Source organism: Saccopteryx bilineata, chromosome 7 (assembly GCF_036850765.1).
Source record: "Saccopteryx bilineata isolate mSacBil1 chromosome 7, mSacBil1_pri_phased_curated, whole genome shotgun sequence".
NCBI lineage: Eukaryota > Metazoa > Chordata > Mammalia > Chiroptera > Emballonuridae > Saccopteryx > Saccopteryx bilineata.
In genome coordinates this window covers 38431377-38444061 of record NC_089496.1, presented here as the reverse complement: position 1 = coordinate 38444061, position 12685 = coordinate 38431377, and the positions used below count along the sequence as shown (strand labels likewise).

The window sequence follows — 12685 nt, the reverse complement described above, 5'->3', positions numbered from 1 at the left end:
GAGGAGGAAGGGGAGGAGGGAGGGGGGAGGGGTGAGGGAGGAAGGGAGGGAGGGAGGGAGGGAGGGAGGGAGGGAGGAAGGAAGGAAGGAAGGAAGGAAGGAAGGAAGGAAGGAAGGAAGGAAGGAAGGAAGGAAGGAAGGAAGGACCTAGAAGCTAAACCTTACAAAGAATGGGGGATATTAAGAGAAAATATGCTATAGAGTCAAATATGCACTGGATCGTCAGTACCAGAGGCAGTAGCATCATCTTAACAGCTTCTATTTATGGCAAATTTTTTTTTCTCTAACAAGCTTAAAACTGTCATTTATTCTGTTTTGACAGGTGGTCTTTTAATGGCTATGTTCTCAACTCATTACACAAGACTCTTACCTACGATATGTCCTCTCTTTTTACCTTTGCCCCCCCCCTAAAAGTTTTCAATGTTTTTCTTTCAGATTCCATAGGAATGCCAACTGCGTAAGCTTTTCTCACCTCTTGGAAAAGTTTTGTTTAAGAGGAAGGAACCCAGGGTGTCGCTAATTGGCTTTGCAGAACAGTAGGCAAGTTTGGCCCTAAAGCAACTGTGACATTGTTTGCCAGCCAGGGCTAGAACAGATTAGCAAAATCAGTTTCTCTGAGAAGCATACAGATGTTTTTATAACTAGTTCTGAAAATGATGTGACTATTCACCTTAGCATCACTGATGCCATTCCAGGCAACCTAAGAGCTTTCTCATTTTATAGTCACTTCAATTTCTTGCAAACTCCAAGCTAGTGTTTGTAAGGGTTTCTTTGAAGGAGTTCAAAAATATTCATTATTAACTGATTGGACGGCTAATTCTAAGTTCTGAACTTTGCCAAAAAAAAAGAAGAAAAAAAACAAAACAGACTTCTGGTATATCTTTAGAATCAGTTGCCTCTAGGAATTTCCTGTACCATACTCAAATTAGTTTTAATCTAACAGTATATTATTTTGACTGACCTTGTGCATATTTCTTAGAAGAATTGTTAAAATATATTTTGCTAACTAGATCACTTTTATAATTAAAAATATATATAAAAATAAGAAATGCCTAATTTGGCTGCAACACTCAGATAACTTAATTTTTAAAATATAAAAGTTTTTGGTACCCATCTATGTGTCTCCACTGAGATGCAGAGCCAAGAGTTCCTGCTGATTTTACAATTCCTTTGGGTTATGTCATTCATATTATTCTGCTGATAATAAGCTGTATAAAGCAGCATTTTGCTGTATTGCAATGGCCTGGCCAAGAACAACAAGGAAAAGAAATAGCATTAAAAAAAAACTGGCAAAATGTTTATGGATTCTAATCCCCTGCACATGAATAAATACATCTGACAAAGTGCAGAGTCCCTCAGAAAGGCCCTTCTTGACCTTCCTAATTTGAGTTCAATTGCATGTTCAGTGTTGAGAAGCCAAAGAAGGTTCTGCCAATGTTTTAAGCTCAACCTTTACTACATTTTGTTATTTGTGAAAGTGAAATCCCAGATAATAAGTTATAATTGCCCTATTAATCACTTGAAAAGGGAGTTTGAAGGAAAATTAGGATTTGAAATGGCACAACTGATATCTGAAAGACGTCCTTTTTTATTTTCTTACCTAGAGCTTACCAAGTCAAACTACTGTAGAAACAACACATATGTAGTTTCTTAAATGGTGAGGTACATGCAGTATGCCTTATATATTATTTTTCTAAAGGAATGAAATTTAAAATGTCAATGTAGTCATGGCTGTTAGTCATGATGACCTTTGAACTAGAAAAAAAATGAGAAAACCAGGCCTTGGATTATAAATTATATTGTCAATGAAAGTGAGAAGAAATCTTTGTTCTTTAAGTTGTTTCAAGTATTACATTTTCATTTCCTTTTTTGAAATAAATTATAATGTACAACACACATATATTTTTCTTCCATTTTTCATTTTTTTAAAATCCTTATTTCTCTTAGTTTTGTTACTCTGTATACTTATATACCTGACACACCAAAATTTCTCTCTCAAAGTTTAATATACCAAATCTATCTGTTATCTTTAAAGAATCTTGTGGGAAATCTATAGTTTTGCTTATATCCCTATGAAATATCAATGAAAAAAAATACAGAAAGACATGGATTCTTTAAACCTGTCTCTCTTTAGATCATATGAACAAATTTTAGATTGTGTTTATGTAATTAAATATAGCCAATTACAAGGAACACAATAGTGTTTAGGGTTTTCTAATAACTAAATCAAATTTACTATAAAACATGTAGATAATAAAGGTGATTTAACAGTCAATATAACTAATAATCATTTCACTTATCACTTACTGAAATTTTTAGCATCTATACACTGACATGGGCATGTTTAAGATTGGCCAATGATACTTTTATCATTTCTTCTATCTCAAGTCTGGTCTTTCTAAAAATGTAGAGGAAATATATAGGTTTCAAACTATAAATTAGATGATATCCTTCTAATGTCAACTAATTGTTCTATGAAAACAGTTTACTTTATCTTTAGGATTAGGTTATATATAATAAAATGACCAAGGAGATCCCAGTCAAAAGAGTACACATGGGAAGGAAGATATAAAAAACACATCCATTTTGCTTTTTAGTAAACTCAGATAAATTAAGAAACCATATAACTCCACACAACTGACTTGAATTTGTTCTGAACCATAGTCATGTCTTATAAAAAAATTACAAGAAAAATTATTTCATATTCATGGGAAATATTCCGTTGGAAGAATAGAGTGGGCAGAGTATAGATTATAAGAGCATTATGCTCAAAGAGCCAGTGAAATCCATAATTTCCTTTGGGTAACATTTCCTTTTGGGAAGGTCAATCATCCATGGAGCCATAATCCACAACCTACAGTTAGGTTTTCTGCATGTCTGGCATAAGACTTTATAATGCAAATATTAAAACCACTTGGCTTCTTTAAAAGGATTCTATATTTGAAATCAAATAAGCAATTTGAGAATATAGGTGAATATGTAAAATATATTATCTGGTTGGCAAACAGAACAGCCTAATATTAATTGATAAGTACAAGTACCATTTATTTTCTGCAGTACTTGGCACAACCCTCCCTCCCCAACATTCTGTTTGGCAGTATCCATTCACAGGGGTCTCAGAGAGACTAATATTTAGAAAATCTTAAGGCAACTTGAATTATGTGATCTGAAATTGCAGTCCATTAAAATAACAACACTAACCCTTAGTTACATCCTTTGTGTTACTGAGCTGTCTAAAATTATACATAAATACTTGAGTAGTACTCAAGTTTTCTCTCTCATGTTACTTCAAATTAAAAGTGTACATATTTATACTTACTTCAATAAATATGGCACAGTAATCATGTTGACATGCTATATGTCTTAACATAATGATTATAATAAAACCTACATGGGCCCTGGCTGGTTGGCTCAGTGGTAGAGCATCGGCCTGGCGTGCAGAAGTCCTGGGTTCGATTCCCAGCCAGGGCACACAGGAGAAGCGCCCATCTGCTTCTCAACCCTTCCCCCTCTCCTTCCTCTCTGTCTTTCTCTTCCCCTCCTGCAGCCAAGGCTCCACTGGAGCAAAGATGGCCCGGGCGCTGGGGATGGCTCCTTGGCCTCTGCCCCAGGCTCTAGAGTGGCTCTGGTCGCAACAGAGCGATGCCCCAGAGGGGCAGAGCATCGCCCCCTGGTGGGCAGAGTGTCGCCCCCTGGTCGGCGTGCCGGGTGGATCCCAGTCGTGCGCATGCAGGAGTCTGTCTGACTGTTTCTCCCCGTTTCCAGCTTCAGAAAATTAAAAAAAAACCCTACATGGTCAGTGTGCAGAAGATACTGTTTTCCTTTCATAAATAGTATAGGCACAAGCGTGAGCTATTGTTAAAAACATTATGAACCATGGATTTTAAAAATGATTGTGTATATGTTTATTTCATAAGCAAAGTCATATTTCAAGTTCACAAAAAAGGTAAAAGATATAAAATGATCATAACATCTCTATACATTCACTATAAAAAATAAATGAATTGATAACATTAATGAATAAATACAAACTTTGAAATATTGGTGGAATTGCAATTCATTGGTCCAAAAGCTTGGCATGACCTAGAGGTAAATCTCATGATAATCTGATGTGAGGTCTGCAGGGTAGTCAGAAAAACATCTATGTGATGTGGAAGCAAAGAAGAATGGCCTCTGACAATGTAGACTCCAGTTCAAATCTTGGATCTAAAGCACTTTGGCTGCATGATTTTGATTGCATTTCTTAAACCACTTTGACTCATTATCGACATCTGTGATATGGAAATAATATCTAACCTAGAGAATTTACAAATGGCAGGAAAATAAAAAAGAGTTTCTCAATAGTTTGTTTTTTTTTTTTTTTTCTATTTTTCTGAAGCTGGAAACGGGGAGAGACAGTCAGACAGACTCCCGCATGCGCCCGACCGGGATCCACCCGGCACGCCCACCAAGGGCGATGCTCTGCCCACCAGGGGGCGATGCTCTGCCCCTCCGGAGCGTCACTCTGCCACGACCAGAGCCACTCCAGCGCCTGGGGCAGAGGCCAAGGAGCCATCCCCAGCGCCCAGGCCATCTTTGCTCCAATGGAGCCTTGGCTGCGGGAGGGGAAGAGAGAGACAGAGAGGAAGGAGGGGGTGGGGGTGGAAAAGCAAATGGGCGCCTCCCCCATGCGCCCTGGCCGGGAATCGAACCGGGGTCCCCCGCACGCCAGGCTGACGCTCCACCACTGAGCCAACCAGCCAGGGCCAGAGTTTCTCAATAGTTTTAAGACTCCAGGCCAGGAAGGTAACATAGAAGGCTCCTGATTTTCCTTTTCCCATAGATGCACTGAATGTATAGCAATATATAAGGCAAGTCCCTCTGAGAGAATCCAGAAATTAGCTGAGTGACTTCTACACATTGAGTAAATGAAAAAATACCTACATCAAAAAGGTAGGAATGGCTGACACACGCTTTTCCAATAAACCCACCCTCATCACAGCACCATACAATTAGAAAGGAATGTCTACGGCCATACCACCCTGAACGCGCCCGATCTCTTCTGATCTCGGAAGCTAAGCAGGGTCGGGCCTGGTTAGTACTTGGATGGGAGACAATTAGAAAGGAACCTTAAACTTCCAGTTTTCCCACGAGGAATGAAGGGAGTTTAGACCATACATCTAGCATCCTATTTTTTTAGATTTCCTACCAAAGAATGGTCTCTCGAAATACTTAGCTATGAAAGCTTGCCTTCGTTAGTCTCACAGGATGTTAGCAAACAAAGAAGCAGTTCTTAACAGGTGTGTGAGCAGTTGCCTTGGCTATCCCCTCAGGGCTCAGTGCAGAGCGAGCAAGCCAAAAAGCCCATCTCCCAGTCTTTCCCTGGAAGGGGAAGTCCACACTTTACAAGCTGCTGCCTGAGGAGTCTGGCTCCTAATTAGCACCAAGGTGCCGACTGTGATTTTCCCAGAGCCTATAAGAACTGGTGGGCACTTTTCCCGCCTTCTCTTTCTGGTTTAGTTCAACAATAAAACCAACTCTGGAATATCTACTACCTGGAAGGAGCTTGTTCACATATCTATTACCCCAACTTTTATGGCTATTACCCAAAGAATAGGTCCTAAAATCACCTAGGTCTGATAGCCAACATGGCATGTATTCATGAGTCCCACAAGACTATAGCAAACAGAGAAGCTTTTAAACAGACACAGGAGCACCCCCCAAAATGCCCATCTCACAGTTTCTTTATAAAGGGGGTCTGACTGCATACTTTCCCAGCTGCTACCTAAGGGTCCAACTTTTAGTCAGTGTACATCTAGGGGCTAACTCTAATTCTCACCTTAGGGACACTGACAGGTCCTGGCACACACTCAACTACTGGGAGCCACTAACAACAAAGACTATAGTTGGGAGAAGAGGTTGTTTTATCCAGAGTGCCCAAACCAATGAAGAGAGTCAAGAAAAATGAAAACAAACAAATGAATAAGGGAATATATTCCAAGTAAAAGAAGGCAAATCCTCAGAAATTAATGAAATTAATCTTAATGGAATGAAAATAAGTCATTTACCTCAGAATATTCAAAATATAGGTCATAAAAATGATCACTGAGATCAGGAGAGTAATACGTAAACAGAGAATTTAACCCAAGATATATAAAATATTAAAACATATCAAACAGAAATCACAGAGCTGAAGAATAAAATAACTGAAATTCAATAGAGGAGTTTAACAGTCAACTAGATCAAATGGAAGAAAGGGTCAGTGAAATTCATCCAATCAGAGAAACAAAAAGAAAAAATATGAAAAAATGTAAAGATAGCTTAAAGGACTTATGTGACATCATCAAGCAGACCATCATAAACATTATAGGGGTCTCAAAAGGATAAGATAGAAGAAAAGGGCCCAAAAGCTTATTTGAAGAAATAATAGCTGAAAACTATGCTAATTTGGGGAAAGAAACAGATATCTAAATCCAGAAAACTCAAAGACTACCAAAGAGATGGGCTCAAAGAGAGACACACCAAGGTACACCATAATTAAATTGTCAAAAATAAAGAGAGGATCTTTAAAGCAACAAATGGAAAGCAACGTGTTACCTATAAGAGAAACTCATTAAGATTATAAGTCAATTTTTCACCAGCAACTTTGCATATTGGTAGAAAGTAGGATGATATATTTGAAGGGCAGTAGGGAAAAACTGTCAACCAAGAATACTCTACGCAGTAAAGTTGTCCTTAAGAAGAATAGTTTTGTAGACAAACAAAAGCTGAAGAATTCTTTACCACTAGTTTGACCTTAAAAGCAAGGTTAAAGGGAGTTCCTTAAGCGGAAATGAAAGGATGGTAACTAGTAATATGAAAACTTATGAAAATATAAACTTCACATGAAAAGGTAAATATATAATTAAAATCAGAATACTCTAATACTCTAATAGTGGTAGGTAAATAACTTTTAACTCTAGTGTAAAGGTTAAAAGACAAAAGTGTTAAAAATATAACAACAATAATGGCTACACAATACAAAAAAACGATTTAATTTGTAATATCAAAGACATAAATTGAGGGAGAGCAGTGTAAAAAATGTAGAGCTTTTGTACAAATTAGACATTAAGAGTTTATCAGCTTAAAATACACTATTATAAGATGTTTTATGTAAGACTCATGGTAACCATAAAACACAAATGAATAATAGATAAGCAATAGATAAAGAGAAGGGAATCAAACATACTTCTGTGAAAATCATCAATTTACCAAGAAAGAAAATAATAAATGACAAAATAGCCAGAAAACAGTAAGATAGTACTCCCATTTATATCAATAACTACTTTTAATGTAAATGGACTAAAATTCAATAAGAAGACAGAGAGTGGCTGAATGCTTAAAACAAATAAGACCTACATGCTGTGAACAAGAAAATCACTTCAGTTTTAGGGAAACACAGACTGAAATGGAAAGGATAGAAAATATATTCCATGCCAATGGAAACCAGAGGAAAACAGAGTTAGACATATCAGAAAAAATGAACTTTAACCAAAAACTATAATTAGAGATGAAGAAAGTCATTATAAAATAATAAGGTGGTCCATTCATCAAGAGGATGTAACAACTGTAAATATTTATGTGCCTAGCATAGGAACACCTAGATTTATAAAGCAAATATTAACACATGTAAAAGGAGACATAGAAAAAATTACAATAATAGCAGGAGACTTTAATAACCACTTTCAACAATTGATAGATCATCCAGACAGAAAATCAATAAGGAAACACTAGACTTAAACTAAACATTACGCCATATAAAGTTAATAGACATGTACAGAGCATTCCATCCAACAGCAATAGAATTTACATTCTTCTCAAGCATACATAGAACATTCCCCAGGACAGGTCATATATGAGGCCACAAAACTAGTCTTAGCAAATTTAGGAAGATTAAAATCATCCCAAACATTTTTTCCAACCACAATGACATGAAACTAGAAATCAATTACAAGAAGAATACTTAAACATTTACAATTATGTGGGGTAATTTAACAATATTCTCCTGCATAAGCAATGGGTCAAAGAAGAAATCAAAACAGAAAATCAAAAATATTGAGATAAATGAAAATGGGAAAACAACATACTAAAATTTATGGGATGCAGCAAAAGCAGTTCTGAAAAGGAAGTTTATAGTAATAAATGCTTATAAAAAAACAGTTATGGTGAGCCCTGGCCGGTTGGCTCAGCGGTAGAGCGTCGGCCTAGCGTGCGGAGGACCCAGGTTCGATTCCCGGCCAGGGCACATAGGAGAAGCGCCCATTTGCTTCTCCACCCCTCCGCCGCGCTTTCCTCTCTGTCTCTCTCTTCCCCTCCCGCAGCCAAGGCTCCATTGGAGCAAAGATGGCCTGGGCGCTGGGGATGGCTCTGTGGTCTCTGCCCCAGGCGCTAGAGTGGCTCTGGTCACAACATGGCGATGCCCAGGATGGGCACAGCATCGCCCCCTGGTGGGCAGAGCGTCGCCCCATGGTGGGCGTGCCGGGTGGAACCCGGTCGGGTGCATGCAGGAGTCTGTCTGACTGTCTCTCCCTGTTTCCAGCTTCAGAAAAATGCAAAAAAACCCAAAACAAAACAAAAAAACAGTCATGGTGTACAGCTAGGGAATATAGTCAATAATATTGTAATAGGTATGGTTTCTAATGGGTACCAAACTTAGTGGTGTGATCACTTTCTAAGCTATATAAATGTCTAATCACTCTGTTGTACATCTGAAACGAATGCAATACTGTATGTCAACTGTAATTGGAAAATCAATTCATTAAAAAAAGAAAGCTCTCATATAAACAAACTGACTTCATGCCTCAAGAAATTAGGCTAAGAAGAGTAAACTAAACCCAAGGTAGTGGAAGGAAGGAAATAAAGGTCAGAGTAGAAATAAATAAAATAGGTACTAAAAGCACAATACAAAAAAATCAATGAAACTGAGAGGAGATTTTATAAAAAGATAAACAAAATTGATAAACCTTAACTAGATCAAGAAAAAAAAAAAGAAGCCTCAATTAATAAAATAAAAAATGAAAGATAGCGCATAACAACTGATAGCATAAAAATACTAATAATCAACTACTATGAAGAAGTATATGCTAACAAGTTAGATAATCTAGAAGGAATGAATAAATTCATAGAAATGTAAGATCTGCCAAAACTGAATCATGAAATTAAAAAAATCTGAACAACCAATTATTAGTAAGGAAAATGAATTGGTAATCATAGACCTCCCAACAAAAAAAAAGTCCAGAATTATATGACTTCATTGGTGAATTCTACCAAATATTAAATGGAAAATATCCCATGTTCATGGCTCAGAAGAGTTAATATTATTAAAGCATTCATATTACCTAAAGTGACCTAAAGATTCAGCACAATCCCTATCAACAGGCACTTTTTCATAGAAATAGAAAAACAATCCTGATACTTACATAAAACCGCAAAAGACCCCAAATATTCAAAGCAAACTTGAAAAAGAAGAAAATTGCTGGAGACACCACACCGTCCGATTTCAAATTATACTATGACAGTCAACACAGTGTGACAAGGACATCAAAAATAGATACATGGCCTGACCAGGTGGTGGCGCAGTGGATAGAGCATCGAACTGGGATGCAGAGGACCCAGGTTCGAGACCCTGAGGTCGCTAGCTTGAGCATGGGCTCATCTGGTTTGAGCAAAATCCCACCAGCATGAACCCAAGGTCGCTGGCTCCAGCAAGGGGTTACTCGGTCTGCTGAAGGCCCGCGGTCAAGGCACATATGAGAAAACAATCAATGAACAATTAAGGTGTTGCAACACGCAGTGAAAAACTAATGATTGATGCTTCTCATCTCTCTCCGTTCCTGCCTGTGTGTCCCTGTCTATCCCTCTCTCTGACTCACTCTCTGTCTCTGTAAAAACAACAACAACAACAAAAACCAGATACACAGATCAATGAAACAGAATCTTTTCTATTCTCAGAAATAGGAAATTTCTAAACCTAGAAATAAACCCATGCATATATGGCCAATAAATTTTCAACAAAGGAACCAGGAATATACAATGTAGAAAGAATAGTCTTTTTAATAAATAGTGTTGGTAAAACTAGTTAGCCTTTTGCAAAAGAATGAAGCTGGACCCCTATCTTATATCATAAACAAAAATAAATTCAAAATTGATTAAAGATGTAAATATAAGATTTGAAATCATAAGATTCTTAGAAGGAAACATGGGGGTAAGCTCCTTGAGTTAAGTCTTGGTAGTGATTTTTGGATTTGATACCAAAAGTAAAGGCAACAAAAGCAAAAATATAATATATATAAGTGGAACCACATCAAACTAAAAAGCTTCTGCACAACAAAGACAATCCTCAACAAAATGAAAAGGCAATGATGCAATGGGAGTAAATATTTGCAAACTATGTAACCAATAAGGGGTTAATATCTAAAACATACCAGGAATTTATACAACTCAATAGCCTAAAACATAAGTAAATAAACCAGTTAAAATGGGAAAAGGGTTAGAATCTAAAATCCAAATAGATGTTTTTTTCCAAAGAAGACATAAACGGCCAACAGTACGTGAACAGATGCTCAACATCAATTATTATGAGGGAAATGCAAATCAGAAGCACAATCAGATATTCTCTCACACACTGTGAGGATGTGCATTATCAAAAAGAAAAGAAATAAGTGCTAGTGAGAATGTGGAGAAAGGGAACACGTGTACTTTTGGTGGGCAGGTGAACTAGTACAGCCACTATGGAAAACAGTAGGAGATTCTTGAAAAAAGTAAAAATAGAATTAACATGTGACTCAGCAATCCCACTCCTGGGTAATATCCAAGGAAAACAAAATCACTATCCCAAAGTGCTATCTCCGCTCTCATGTTTATTGCAGCATTATCTACATAGTGAAGGGATGGAAACAGCCTAAGTGTTCATTGACAGGTGAATGGATAATGAAAGTGTGATATATTTATATAGAAACATATAGCTATGGAGACATTTAGATATATGAATATTATTCATCCTTTAAAAAGGAAATCTCATCATCTGCAATGACATATCTTGTCATTTGCAACATCTTGGAGGGCATTATTCTAAGTCAAATAAGCCAGACAGAGAAAGAAAAATATACTGCATGGTCTCCTTGATGTGAAATCAAAAGAAAAGACAAAAGAAAAAAAAGTAGTTGAATTCATACAAACAAAGAGTAGAATGGTGGTCACCAGGTGCTGAGGGGGGTTAGGGAGGAAGGATGTGGTGGATGTGGTGATGGTGGAGGTGGTGACAGAGGTGGTGGTGATGGTGGTGGTAGTGGTGGTGGTGGTGATGGTGGTGGTGGTGGTGGTGGAGGTGATGGTGGTAGTGGTGGTAGTGGTGGTGGTGGTGGTGGTGATGGTGGTGGTGGAGGTGATGGTGATAGAGGTGGTGGTGGTGATGGTGGAGGTGATGGTGGTGGTGGAGGTGATGGTGGTTGTGGTGGAGGTGGTGGTGGAGGAGATGGTGGAGGTGGAGGTGGAGGTGGAGGTGATGGTGGAGGTGGTGATGGTGGTGGTGGTGGTGATGGTGGATTTGGTAGTGGTGGTGATGGTGGATTTGGTGGTGGTGGTGATGGTGGTCATGGTGGTGGTGGTAGAGGTGATGGTGGAAGTAGAGGTGGTGGTGATGGTGGAGGTGATGGTGGAGGTGATGGTGGGGGGTGGTGATAGTAGAAGTGGTGGTGGTGATGGTGGAGGTGATGGTGGGGGGGAGGTGGTGGTAGAGGTGGTGGTAGTGATGGTGGAGGTGATGGTGGTGGTGGAGGTGATGGTGGTCGTGGTAGAGGTGATGGTGGTCGTGGTAGAGGTGATGGTGGTCATGGTGGAGGTGGTGGTGGAGGAGATGGTGGAAGTGGAGGTGGAGATGGAGGTGGAGGTGATGGTGGAGGTGGTGATGGTGGAGGTGGTGGTGGTGATGGTGGTGGAGGTGATGGTGGAGGTAGTGATGGTTTTGGTGGTGGTGGTGATGGTGGTGGTAGTATGTAAAGATAGGAAGAGTTTGGTATAAAGGTTTTAAACTTTTATTTATAAGATGAATATGGTTTGAATATCTAACATTACATGGTGACTATAGTTGATAATACTGTGTTGTATGATTGAAATTTAATAAGAGGAGAACTTCAGTGTTCTCACAGAAAAATAAAGTAAATTACGTGAGCTGATAAATGTATTAAATTAACTTAGTGGTAAAACTCATTTCACAATGTGTGTGTGTGCGTGCGTGTGTGAGCGCACACACATATCACAATTCATTGCATTGTACATTTTAAATATATTACAACTTTATTTGTAAATTATACCTTAATAAAGTTAAAAATTATTTTTAAAGCTTCTCTCCCCATGATGTAACATAATCCTACAGAAAAATGTTTAGAGAAATTTCCTTTGAGTTATTTCTTTTTCAATGTTTCAATGTTCACTAGTTGCGTTAGTATAGGAAGCATTTCTCTTCCCAAGGGTTATGTTATTTACTGTGTTCTGCCAGTAACATGATTAAGGATAGTGCACTGTGGATTCTCTACGTGGGCAAACGTTATTGCATATCACATGAGACTATGGAAACTTCTCTTACTTAAGGCTTAGCTTCTTTTTTTTGAATTGTAAATGCAGTGTTGTGCTTTCTAGTACATGAGATTTTTTTTAAAAAGACAAAAAT

General features: G+C 38.1%; 1 protein-coding gene across 1 annotated transcript in view; it reads right to left on the bottom strand.

Annotated features, from left to right (window-relative positions):
• HDAC9 (histone deacetylase 9) overlaps window positions 1-12685 on the bottom strand; it is a 967189-nt gene that overhangs the window by 63221 nt on the left and 891283 nt on the right. The window lies entirely within an intron of this gene.